The 12236-nt window shown below is 34.6% G+C and overlaps 1 long non-coding RNA gene across 1 annotated transcript; it reads right to left on the bottom strand.

Annotated features, from left to right (window-relative positions):
- Positions 1–2211: 2211 nt before the first annotated feature.
- LOC127127813 (uncharacterized) lies at positions 2212–9684 on the bottom strand. Its single transcript, XR_007805471.1, has 3 exons — positions 3777–9684; positions 3606–3696; positions 2212–3521 (listed from the first exon to the last, which is right to left on the bottom strand). It is a non-coding gene; the product is annotated as an uncharacterized LOC127127813 (long non-coding RNA).
- Positions 9685–12236: the final 2552 nt, after the last annotated feature.

Here is a 12236-nt window from a genome sequence, read left to right as displayed (position 1 = left end):
ATCTCTCACCCATTTCTCTCAAACTTGTATAAATGTTAACAAATAGAATTCAATGAAGTCATGAAACTTGTGTTCAAGACTTCAAGGCCTTTCTTTTGCCATGCAAAATTAATCGACAAATGAACTCACCCTAGTGTTTAAATGATGTCGGTATTCCACCCACTTGTTGGCCATGCATGCTTCTTTAATGATATTTGAGCGCGTTGTCTTGTTTTAGTTGAGATTTTTTTATAGATGTGTAATGAATGAGTTCTCCAGCAGGCCGCCGATTCGAATTTAATAAAGAATTTAGTTATTATTAGTATAAAAAGTTTTAGGCTGTTGATATCACATTGTTTGTTTTTGGAAATTATTAGAACTACGCCTAACAAGTACGGATACTTATATATTCATAAAATTTATATGTGAATATTAATATTGGTGCTCATTTGATTATGAAGTCGGAAATGAGAATTTTTTTAAATTGCAAATATGAAAACGGATATTATAATATCTTGTTCAAAGTCTACTCAAACATTTTAAAAAATCAAATAACTATCGTATATTAACGGTATAATATTTATTTATATATTAATAGTGAATATCAAATTGATTCATTCATTTCTTTAAGAAAAAGTCTCAAATCTCATATTTTTAAGGACTTAATTTGTTTAATATAATCCTTGTTTTTGTAAGATGTAAAAAGTATATTATAAGCTCAAGTCCAAATACCAGACATGCTTAAAAAAATAACAAGATAAAATACAAAAAAAATTGTCCTAATAAAAGAAAGCAAAAAAAAAAAACACATAAAACACAAATACAGTACCACAAAAGAACCATTGCAAATAAAAAAACAATAAAATCTTAAGAAATACTAGCCACTGAGATGATACAATTGATCTAACTACTAATAATATATAAATATTAACTATTATTAAATTTACGTTAAAATCTAGTTAAAACTAATAATTTACAAACACTTAATAGAGACGGGTAAACTCTTAATGATTGATGGATAATAGGGACGGAAAAGTAGTACATAAATATGATACTTATCAACTTTTTTGTATTAATATCTTTAACATTGCTATATTTATAAACTTTTAGACGAATGATGAATAATAAAGACGAGAGAATTAATATATAAATATGATAATAAAATATTTTATTTTATCGGTCACACAATATCGAATTTATTTTAATTAATTATTATTTTTATTTGAAAAAAAAAATTTATTCGAGAAACAAATATTTATTTTGAATAATTTATTTCTTGAAAAACAAACCTTGAAAAACAAATTATTGTTTTATATGTAAAAATTTGAAATGAATAATTTATTTAATACAATATTAAATAATTTTTATCTTAATGTATACTATTCATTTGCATTGAATAAATTTTATTTAATATATTTTATTATGAATTAATTATTTATTGAGTAATTTATTTCTAATTTACATTTGCATCTAAATATATTTTATATTGTATTTTGAATTTTTCTACAATAATAATGAATAATTATTACGATTTTATCTATGTGATATGTGAGAAAAATTGAACAAAAATAATTGTTTAAATTTTCAATACCTTCGCTAATAAGTCCTCTAATGGATCTGGCATTTTTTTCTATTTATATATATATATATATATATATATATATATATATATATATATTATTTATATTATTTATATTCAACTTTTTTTTGTATTGATAGGGTAGTTGAATAAAGTGACAATAATAACGATATGCTATTAGTATTGATAATGTGAGTTAAAAATGTGATAATAATAATGATATACTATTAATATCAATATTATTGGTAAAAAATAATCAAAGTTAATAATAAATATTTATAAATATTATTTATTATTATTTAATTTAAGAATCTTTAAAATCGAAAAAATTTGGATATTTATTTATCATATAAAAAATTGTATTAACTATTTTTAACATTATCATTAAAATTTGATTAAAATAAAATAATTTTTTACGTACTTATAAGTTTTTTGTATTGATATCATTAAGATTGCTCTATTTCTAAACTCTTAAATGGTTGAAGGATAATATGGATGGGAGAAATAGTACCTAAATATAATGATATATTATTTCACGGGTTACACAATATCAAATTTACTTTAATTAACTATTACTTTTATTTGAGGAACAAATTAAGAATTTTTTACTAAAATATTCCAGATTTTGATTTTTTTCTCCAAAATAATCCTAATTTCAAAAAAATTTACAATCTACCTCACTTTTAAGAGGACACGTCAATGCAATTGGCGCCTCCTCTTAAATTTAGAAAGGAGAGGCCAATTGGATTGGCTATGGCAGATGGTGCTGTCAATCCAATTGGCGCCCATGTGCAAAGGTTAAAGGGAGACGCCAATTGGATTGACACCTCTGTGTGTTTTGTAATTTTAAATCTCGTTTACACAAAAAAGACTAATGTTGATGACCGAGATCACCTAACCGACCACCGGTCCCACATCCCCTAGCTATCCGAACCCATGACCCAAATCCACGTTGATGATTCACCCCAGGTGTTTGAGCATCTGAGGGCCCAGAAACATCACTATCAACTGCAGGAGATTGCCTATTGAGATAGTCAGACAAATCAACGTAGTCTTGTGTATGCATCGAAGGTGTATCTCCATAGCTGAGTTTATGACCCATGTCAGAGTAGTTGAGTTGTGTTTGAGTTGTTGGTGGACGACCAGAACGATTGAAGGGAGACATTGGTGTGAATGATGCGTCGATGAAAGGTTGGAAAGATTATTGTGGTGTTTGGTAAAGATATGGTTGTTGAAGGTTTTGGTTTTGAGATATTTGGGCTTCTTGGTTTTGGTAGGAGGAGGGACGGTTGGTGTTAAATGGTCGTTGAGTGTTTTGGCTAAGGCGGTTTTTGTAGGGTGATGTGTTGGGTGTGAAGCGATGTTGGGTCTCTGGTTGATGATCTAGTTGGTGGTGGTGGTATGTGGTATGATCTTGGTATTGTGGTTGGGTGTATGACATGTTAGGGTTGTATATTTGTGTGTTTGTGGAACGGAAAGTTTGACGGATAGGGGGTTGTGTGTAGCCGATCTGACAATGTTGTTAGGGATTAGATGTTGAGGCGTCTGGTGTGTAAGTTGCCCGGCGTGGGTCGTATAGGTACATATCCTCGGCGATGAACTCAAAACCAACTAATTTGTACCAAGCCATATAAGTACGACTTGGTTTTTCTTCAGTTGGCATCACAACGTCAGTTAAGACATGGTCATGGCAGTGCTTCCATTTGCGACACTCAGATCTAGCGAAGCTTTGCCATGGGTTAAAGTTCCATTGGTCGTTAACTTTGCGTAGATGTCATTCTCCTAGGTTTGTTGGGGGATCTGGGATGTGTTGAAGCATACCGAACTACAATTTCACACGATCATTGTTGTGCATCTCCACAGTGGTGAATCTTATGATCGGTGTGCAAGCAATCCATACGGCTGCGTCTTCTTCGTTGATTTCATGGTCATTATCCAAATTTAGGTATGGATGCCAAATGAACTGAAATGTGAATGTATGTTAGATTATAAATTTGGTAGAAGTAATTAACAAATTATTACGAAATAATTAGGTTATTATCCATACATCTGTCGGTCGAAGGTGATCCAAGAGATTGCGATACTGAATAATATAATGTCTAGGACATCTGTTATAACTCATACCACGTGTCGACCATCTGCACCATAAAGGTAAAAATATTAGTTAGAGATTATAATCGGTAAAGTAAGTAAACATATACCATTTTAAACAACTTACTTTTGTGCGTACGGGAATGTGAATGGGTTGTTGCTGACAGGCGCTAGGGACGGTAGTCTTGACCAACCTCATTCTTGGAGCAAAACAGCACATCCAGAAAAGGTAGATGTGTCTTTGTGTGAATTTTTACACAAAGAGCTATAAAGATAGGTTGGATCCCCAGTTGTAACTTCCTATTCTATCTACATGTCTTAGTAAAGGTAAATACATAACATGCATACTATAACCACTACCTTCGAGAAATAAAAAAGAACCAATTAAAAGTATAATATAACACCTAGTTTTTATTATTCGAGCCTCTTCGGTAGAATGTTCATCTAAATGTAAGTTGTTATAGTATGCCTTAAGGCGTGAAAGGAGTATACCTTGACCTCTTGAGTTATCATCTAACAAATTAGCATCCAAGAGGTCCATGCAAATTGAATTCGCATAGTTGGTTTTATGATTTACAGCTTTACCTTCGATAGACAGTCCCAATAGCATGTAGACGTCTTCTAACGTCACAGTACACTCACCGGTTGGAAACCAAAATGTGTATGTCTCGGGACACCATCTTTCACATAACACAATAATGGATTTATTATCCACCGACTAAGATATTATTTTTCTTATATGTCCAAAACCGGCGAGTTCGACATACGGTTGAATCATCGGGTCCATGTGTACATATTCGTGGACCCGAGTTCGGAACCTTGAAACATCCTATAAAAGAAACAACAAAACATGTTACTAATTTGATATGTTATTAAAAGGTATTCTAGACAAATAACAAAATAATTGAAGTCTTAGATAAGTTGCTATGTTTGCAACTGTTCCTCTATGCGTTTCACCCATTATGAGGAGAGACATCTTGTCGGAGATGAAAGAGGTTGGTGTAGATGAAAGAGGTTGTTGCAGATGAAAGATTTGATGTTATTGAGGAAGTAATGAGTGTTGGTGTGAGAGAAATGTGAGAGTCTCTTGCCTATTTATAAGGTGTGACATGCAAAAGTGTGGAAGCTTGGAAAATTGTGATTGCATGTGCTAGCCAAATGAATTGGCGCCCATGTGCATTTGCCACATGCTAGAGCCAATCAAATTGGCGCCTCCCTAGGCTCATGCATGACACATCTTGACCTAACATGGCGCGTGCATGGCTCTGCATGCTTGGTTACAAGGTCTGCATGCAAGACATGGTGTCGCCAATTGGACTGGCGCCATGTGCAAGTATTGCAAGCAAGCGCCAATTGGATTGGAGTTAGGGCTTGCATGTGTGACACATGGCTTCCCTCTGGTTTTCATGTTGGACATATCACTTCCATCTTGCTTGCATGTTAGACACATCACTTACATATTTAAGTGTCTTACTATCTACATCCAACAATCAACACACATTCATCTGCAGCAGGAAATTAATTTTCATTTGTACAAGAAATATTACAATGTCATCTTCACCGAAATATAATATCAATGTTCACTGCAATGGTGAGACATATGAGTCTTAGTTATACGGGTTTTATTTTTGAAACACCGATACCATCCGACTTACGATCAAGAGAAATTCAAATTTCTTGCATCTAAAAAAACAAATTGAATCCTCCATGGGATCTGTTATTGTGTCAAAGATCACATATCAAAATCCATTTTTTTTAGAACAGTCAATGCAAGTTTTTCCCACTAAAGGTACGGGATGATGAAGATGTTGAATATATGTCTGTTAGTCACGAACATTCTGGTTGCAATTGTATTGAGTTGTATATTACTCTTCAACCAAGTATACCATCTCAGCAATCTCAAATAACTAATAAGGATGAATCTGATGAATTTTATTCACAATACTCAGATGACGTCGACCCAGAAGCAGAAGTTAACGTCGTTGATGAAGAAGAAGAAGAGACCGAGATACAGGTCGATCATATGTTGAACAACAACATTGAAGATGATGATCAACCAGCGCCATTACCTCAAAGTCATGTATAGAATCCGCCTCAACATATGACAAACATGGATCTGCATGACGATGAAACATCCAACAGTGTTTTTTATAACCCGTATCCATGATCAGAAGGCGAGTTAAAGGTGGAAGACATGTTCCGCACTAAAGAAGAATGTGTGCAAGCTATCAAAAAATTTCACATGAATAACTCTGCAGATTTCATAGTGAAACGCACTGATTCGAGAAGGTATGTCATCGAATGTCGTAACATCCTTTGTAAGTTTCAGTTGGTTGCGTCTCTAAAAACGAGATAGATTCAATAGACCCACCTCACAGTTGCATTACAACTAACGTTGAACAAGATCACCGTAAATTAAGTGTTGCATTTATATGTCAAGACATTTTGTCGCTTGTTAACAAAGACCCATCAGTGAAGGTGAGTATAATAATATATTATATCAGAACAAGATATAATTATACTCCATCTTACAAGAAAGCGTGGATTGCGAGGATAAAGGCTATTGAACAGGTATTCGGCAACTGAAAGGATTCATACAAAGAATTGCCACGGTTTTTATGGGCACTATGTCGCATCTCGAAAAATACGATTCCTCGCGATGGTCGCGGAAAAAATTACGTTCAAACAGAGTCGCCACCGAACTTTATTTATCCCAATGAAGGGATAGGAAAATATCGATAAAACCTTTAGGAAATGGAATAATGGTCGTCGCAACCATATTCGGGTTCGGGAGTGGATTACGTAAGGGGGAGGTATTAGCACCCCTTACGTCCGTTGTACTCAACGGAAACCTTTTAGTTCTAATGTGCGTTTCGAGTGTTAATTTATGTTTGTTTGTTATCTTTGGGTTATAAAATATTAGAAATTGAAATGGATGGGAACCTTAGAAAAGGAAAGGGGAGGTTTTTTTATTAGTGTGCTCGCGAAGATACATCAATCTCCTGCCTACGTATCCTTATGGTGTAATAAGGAAGTCAGAGCATTCGTAGTTCGGGGAACTACGGTTGGTTGGTGCCTTTTAGTGAACAACTGTTTTAAATTGCATTCTAAAGGCTAAACGTTGGTTTGTCTACTCTCGGCGGAGGCTTAAGCACTAGTTTGTTGTGCGCATTATAAAGGATTAACAGTGTTCTTTCTTAAAAGAGTTTTGATCACACGAGGGTGACAAGTTGGATTAATATGTTTGACGCTTTTTTTGATTGATTTTGATCGCATGAGGGCGAGAAAGATATATATTTGATGCGTTGAGACATTTTTGTTGAATGACGATTACTTGGATGGTCGAGTAAGACAACTCGTATCCTAATAACCGGGAAAAGGAATAGAAGACTCTAGACCACTTTCTTTTTCATCCTTAATTATAAAAGGATTTAATGATGATTAAGGTGTTTTGAATGGATGACGAATACTCGGATAGCCGAGTAAGACAACTCGTATCCTAATAATCAGGAAAGGGAATAGAAGACTCTAGACCATTTTATTTTTCATCCTTAATTATAAAAGGATTTAATGATGGTTAAGGTGTTTTGAATGGATGACGAATACTCGGATAACCGAGTAAGACAACTCGTATCCTAATAGTCGGGAAAGGGAATAGAAGACTCTAGACCGCTTTCTGTTTCATCTGAGTAATTATGAAAAAAGTTTGTGTATGGTTGATGTGTTTTAGAATAAACGACAAATACTTGAATGGCTGAGTAAGACAACTCATATCCAAGCATTTGAGAAGAGGAATTGAAAACTCAAGACCATCTCCCTTTTCGTATAGTTTTGATTGACAATGATTTGACTTACAGTAGGAGTCGACAGAAAAATGACAATTGTTCGACTAACCGAGTAAGAGAACTCGTATTCAAACAATTGGGGAGAGAAGTTGAAAACTCAAAGTCATCTCCCTTTTCATTTAGCTCATTATGAAAATAATTTGATTTAATCTTGGTTTAAGGTTTGTAGAGGAACGACAATTATTTGACTAACCAAGTAAGAGAACTTGTATTCAAATAATCGAGGAGAAAAATTGAAGACTCAAAATCATCTCCCTTTTCGTTTCTTATTATAAAATGATTCGATGTATTTTGTTCTTAAGTGGATTAGAAATGACAACTATTTGACTAACCGAGTAAGAGAATTCGTATCCAAATAATCGAGGAGAGAAGTTGAAAACTCAAAACCATCTCCTTTTTCATCTCTAAATGAAGTGGTGTTAATCGTGATTAGGTATCTTAATTTGATTTGAATAGAAAATACTTGATGTTGAATCGAGGCTTGGATGTGTGTTTGTGAATAAATGGGATTATTTTAGTGTATCAATCATCTACTCAGTTAATTAATAACTGAATAGGTCTCATTGTAGGAAAGCCCAAGAGTAAGCTATGTGAGGTTGATGGCGATGCTTTAAAGGCAATTGACTTACAAAGGTGTTTGGAAATGAGTTTGAGATTAAATCAAGAATTGTGTGATTTTTCTAAATGGTTTAATCATGGTTTTATATTGATAATGGAATGGAATCATGCTTGTATTATGAATTGATGGTAGAAAATAATGGTGAAATAAGTCGGTCGATCTTAATTAATAAAATTAATTTACACGCAATGAAAATCAAGCAATCAATAACATGGGTTCGTTACAGATTATAGGGGTACCATTAACAAAACAAAAGTTCTCAAAATAGGTAAGGAAAAAAAAAGAGAAATGGACCCATATTCTCTAACACTCAAATGACCCAAATCCAAATTTATTTTAACACCTACATACTACTACTAATAATAATAATAATAATAATAATTCTAAGTGGTGATAATTCTCTTCTTTTAAAAAAACGATTAATAAATAAAAAGTATAAACATCATAATACAATAAAAAATTGGGGTTAACTTTTCTCCATCACACATTCATTCGCAGCAACATCAACATTTTTTCAGAGGAAAGCAATGATATTTCGGCGACCTCACCGATGCTAGCTCTGATACTTGATAAAGAGAATATCATAAAAAAATTCATAAGAAAATGTTTAATTAATTTAACAATATTTTATATGTTGGTTTGATCACTTTTAAAACAGGGATGGAACTTCATTCTACACAAATTTAACACTAATAATGCAGAGCCAATTATACAATATATACTAAAATTAAAATAAAATATTTCTATTGTTCCACAGCAGGATGTTCATTCTGCACAAATTTTGACTTTGTAATTTAATCACAACTTTTAGCTTATCACAAGATACACATGAATTATGAGAAACGTAAGAAACTCGGTACCGTAACCGAAGCGGCGGTCCAAAGAGGAACAAATCATAACTGAAACGTGTACATCGCGGCATCTAATTGAATCACATCTTTGCGGTATCCCGATCAGGTACGTAAATTAAACTCAACCTACAAAAAAAAAAGAGATAACACCCAAGCAGAATATAACCTTCCCAATTTCGAAAGCAAAACAAAAAACAGTGTTGAATTGGAGAAGATGAGTTTAGTTTATGTTGAAGGAAAGGAGCGACTGAGTGGAGTTGGTTGGAGTATGTAGGTCGGTTATGTTGAAGAGGGTTAGTGGTCAATGGGTTCAAGGTGGAAGAAGGAGAGGAAGCTATGAAAATCACCGGCGTGTGGAGAGGGTTGAAGTTGCAGATCCGTGTCGGCGAAAGGTTGTTGGTTCGTGGCCGGAGGCGACGATTTAGGGAGAAGATGGAGGGAGTATCACGGTTTGGGTTGAGGATCCCCAGGAAGAAGATGGGGATGGTGGTAGCTTTAAAAAGTAATGGAGAGTTGTTGTTGAGGGCGACGCCTAGGTTGAGGGAAGAAGAAGTTCAGTGGGTTTTGGAGTGGTGGTGTCACCTTATTTATTTCTTTTTTTTTCTGCTTATTTTTGTTATTGTTGGTGAGAAGACGTGTGTGAGATAGATGCAAGCTGGAATTTTATATTACCGTTGGAGATGCACTAGTTGTCAAAAAATAGAAATCCAATGTTGATCTCATTTATTTATTTTTTGCAAACAAATATTATTTATTTAAGGAAATATACTCATAAAATTTCTAATCAATATTTGATTTTAAAAAAAAATCTAATTACTTTAATTAAATAACTAAACCAAAAAAGTGACCAATTATAAATAAGGACCGGTTATAAATGTGCACGGAAAATTAAATCGGGCACACTAAAATGATCAGCATAAAATATACTTATTGAAAAAAATACAGCGTTTCTTCAAATTCTGAAATAAGTTTGCACCGGTTAAAAGGCTCAGGCAGGTCAAAACGCAACTGAAACAACTGCTGAAAAATACAACGAGCACACCAGGTTAAACTACATGAACCGTAGATTAATAATACTGGTGTCTGCAATTTTAATTTTGAAACTTTTTATTCGCTGATTTTGTCCGTACTTGAGGAAATGATTCAACCGATTTGTCTGTATTTTCAATAAATTTATTCTGACTGATATTTTAAGTATTATTCATGATGGAATGCATGTCATGTTGTGCTTATGATGTAAATTAAAAATGAAATCGATTTTACAAAAATTTAAATATGCCCGGACAAAATTGGGGTATGACACACTAAAAGCACACGTATCAGGAACTGTTGCAATTTTGGAGACATTTCCAGCATTTACGCCAGGCGGTACCTGTGTTGCTGGAAATAAAATCTTTCACCGTCTCTTTTGGGCCTTTGACCCGTGCATCAAAGGTTTTGCATTTTGCAAACCTATTATTCAAATTGATGGAACATAGTTATACGACAAATACAAGGGTACTTTGCTTATGGCGGTTGCACAAGACGGCAACAACAATGTCTTTCCCATTGCCTTTGCTCTGGTTGAAGGTGAAACTGGTGGTGGTTGTGGTTTCTTTCTCAGAACACATGTGGCTCCACAAGCCGATCTCTGTTTGATTTCTGATAGACATGCTTCCATTGAGTGTGCTTACAATAACCATGACAACGCATGACATGATCCTCCTCCTACCCATGTCTATTGCATTAGACATATCACGCAAAACTTCATGCGTGCAATTAAAGATAAGAACCTTCGCAAAAAAGTGGTGAATGTTGGGTATGCTCTAACTCAGTCGTCATTTCAATATTACCGTGATGAAATTAGATTGTCTAATGAAGATGCAGGAAGATGGCTGGATATCATACTAGTAGAGCAGTGGACAAGGGCATTTGACGGAGGCTGTCGATGGGGCCATATGATAACAAACCTTGTGGTATGCATGAACGGCGTATTCAAAGGCATTAGAAATCTACCAATAACCGCCTTGGTCAGATCAACCTATTATAGGTTGGCATCTACCTTCACAACCAGAGGTGAAAGATGGAGTGTGGTGTTAATGTCTGGGAAAATATTCAGTGAGTGTTGTATGAAAGTGAAGAAAGAGGGGAGCATCAAAGCTAGCACACACGCGGTAACAGTCTTTGACCGTCATAGGCAAAATTTCAGCGTACAGGAAACAATGGACCACAATGAGGGGAGACCAAATTTATCCTATGTTGTCAAACTAAACAGAAGTTGGTGCGACTGTGGAAAGTTCCAGGCCTTCCGCATTCCTTGCTCCCATGTCATTGCAGCATGCGCACATACTCGCCAGGACGCTTACAACCATTTATCTGATGTTTACAAGGCCATTACCGTCATGAATGTGTATAACAAAAGCTTCTCAGTGCTACTAATGGACGAATACTGGCCTCCATATGAAGGTGACATAGTTTGGCACAACGACAAGATGTGAAGAAAGAAAAAAGGACGACCGAACAACACGCATATTAGGACAGAAACGGATACGACTGATGAAATGATAAGACTATCTAGTATATATCATCAACCAGGACACAATAAGAACAATTGTCCCAATCGAGGAGCAACATCTGCATCATAATCTTTTTGTAACCTTGGATTTTTATATATCATTAACTTTTTGTTACAACAAGGTTAACAACAAACATCACTACGACATAAGCAAACTTAAAACAGAACATTTCTAACTGATTACAACAATCAAACTAATCTCATCTCGTCCAAACATCATTTCCCTAACATCCTTATAAGTTTTGACTCGCACCCAACCAAATATATTATCAAGTCTCTCAATACTTCTAATTTTTTTCCCTTCTGGTATTTTTCCATCTAACCAATGAACCAGCTTCCTCTTTAGTTGATCGAAACTAGTGATGTTTCTGAAGAGCATCAACATCTGAGGTTTGTCTCTCGAATAAATCACCTTTCCATAGCGGCGACGAACACCAAACATGTTTGCAAAATGATGAAATGAGACGTGGAAAAATGATTCACACAACACCTCTATTTATAACAGTTTTTTCAAATTACACTGAGGCGTCAGACCAATTGGTGCCTCCTCTCAAAAGTAACACATGAGCGTCAATTGGATTGGCAACACCATGTGCCCTAGCCAGTTCAATTGGCGCCTCCTCTATAATTTTAGGAGTTGGCGCCAATTGGTTTGGCGTCTCCTCTTTAAAATGAGGTAGTTTAAGATTTTTTTTAAAATCAGGGTTATTTTGGATTT

This window comes from Lathyrus oleraceus, chromosome 3 (genome assembly GCF_024323335.1).
Source record: "Lathyrus oleraceus cultivar Zhongwan6 chromosome 3, CAAS_Psat_ZW6_1.0, whole genome shotgun sequence".
In the NCBI taxonomy this organism is placed as follows: domain Eukaryota; kingdom Viridiplantae; phylum Streptophyta; class Magnoliopsida; order Fabales; family Fabaceae; genus Lathyrus; species Lathyrus oleraceus.
Note: the sequence above shows the minus strand (reverse complement) of the source record. Positions and strands in the feature narration are given on the sequence as shown.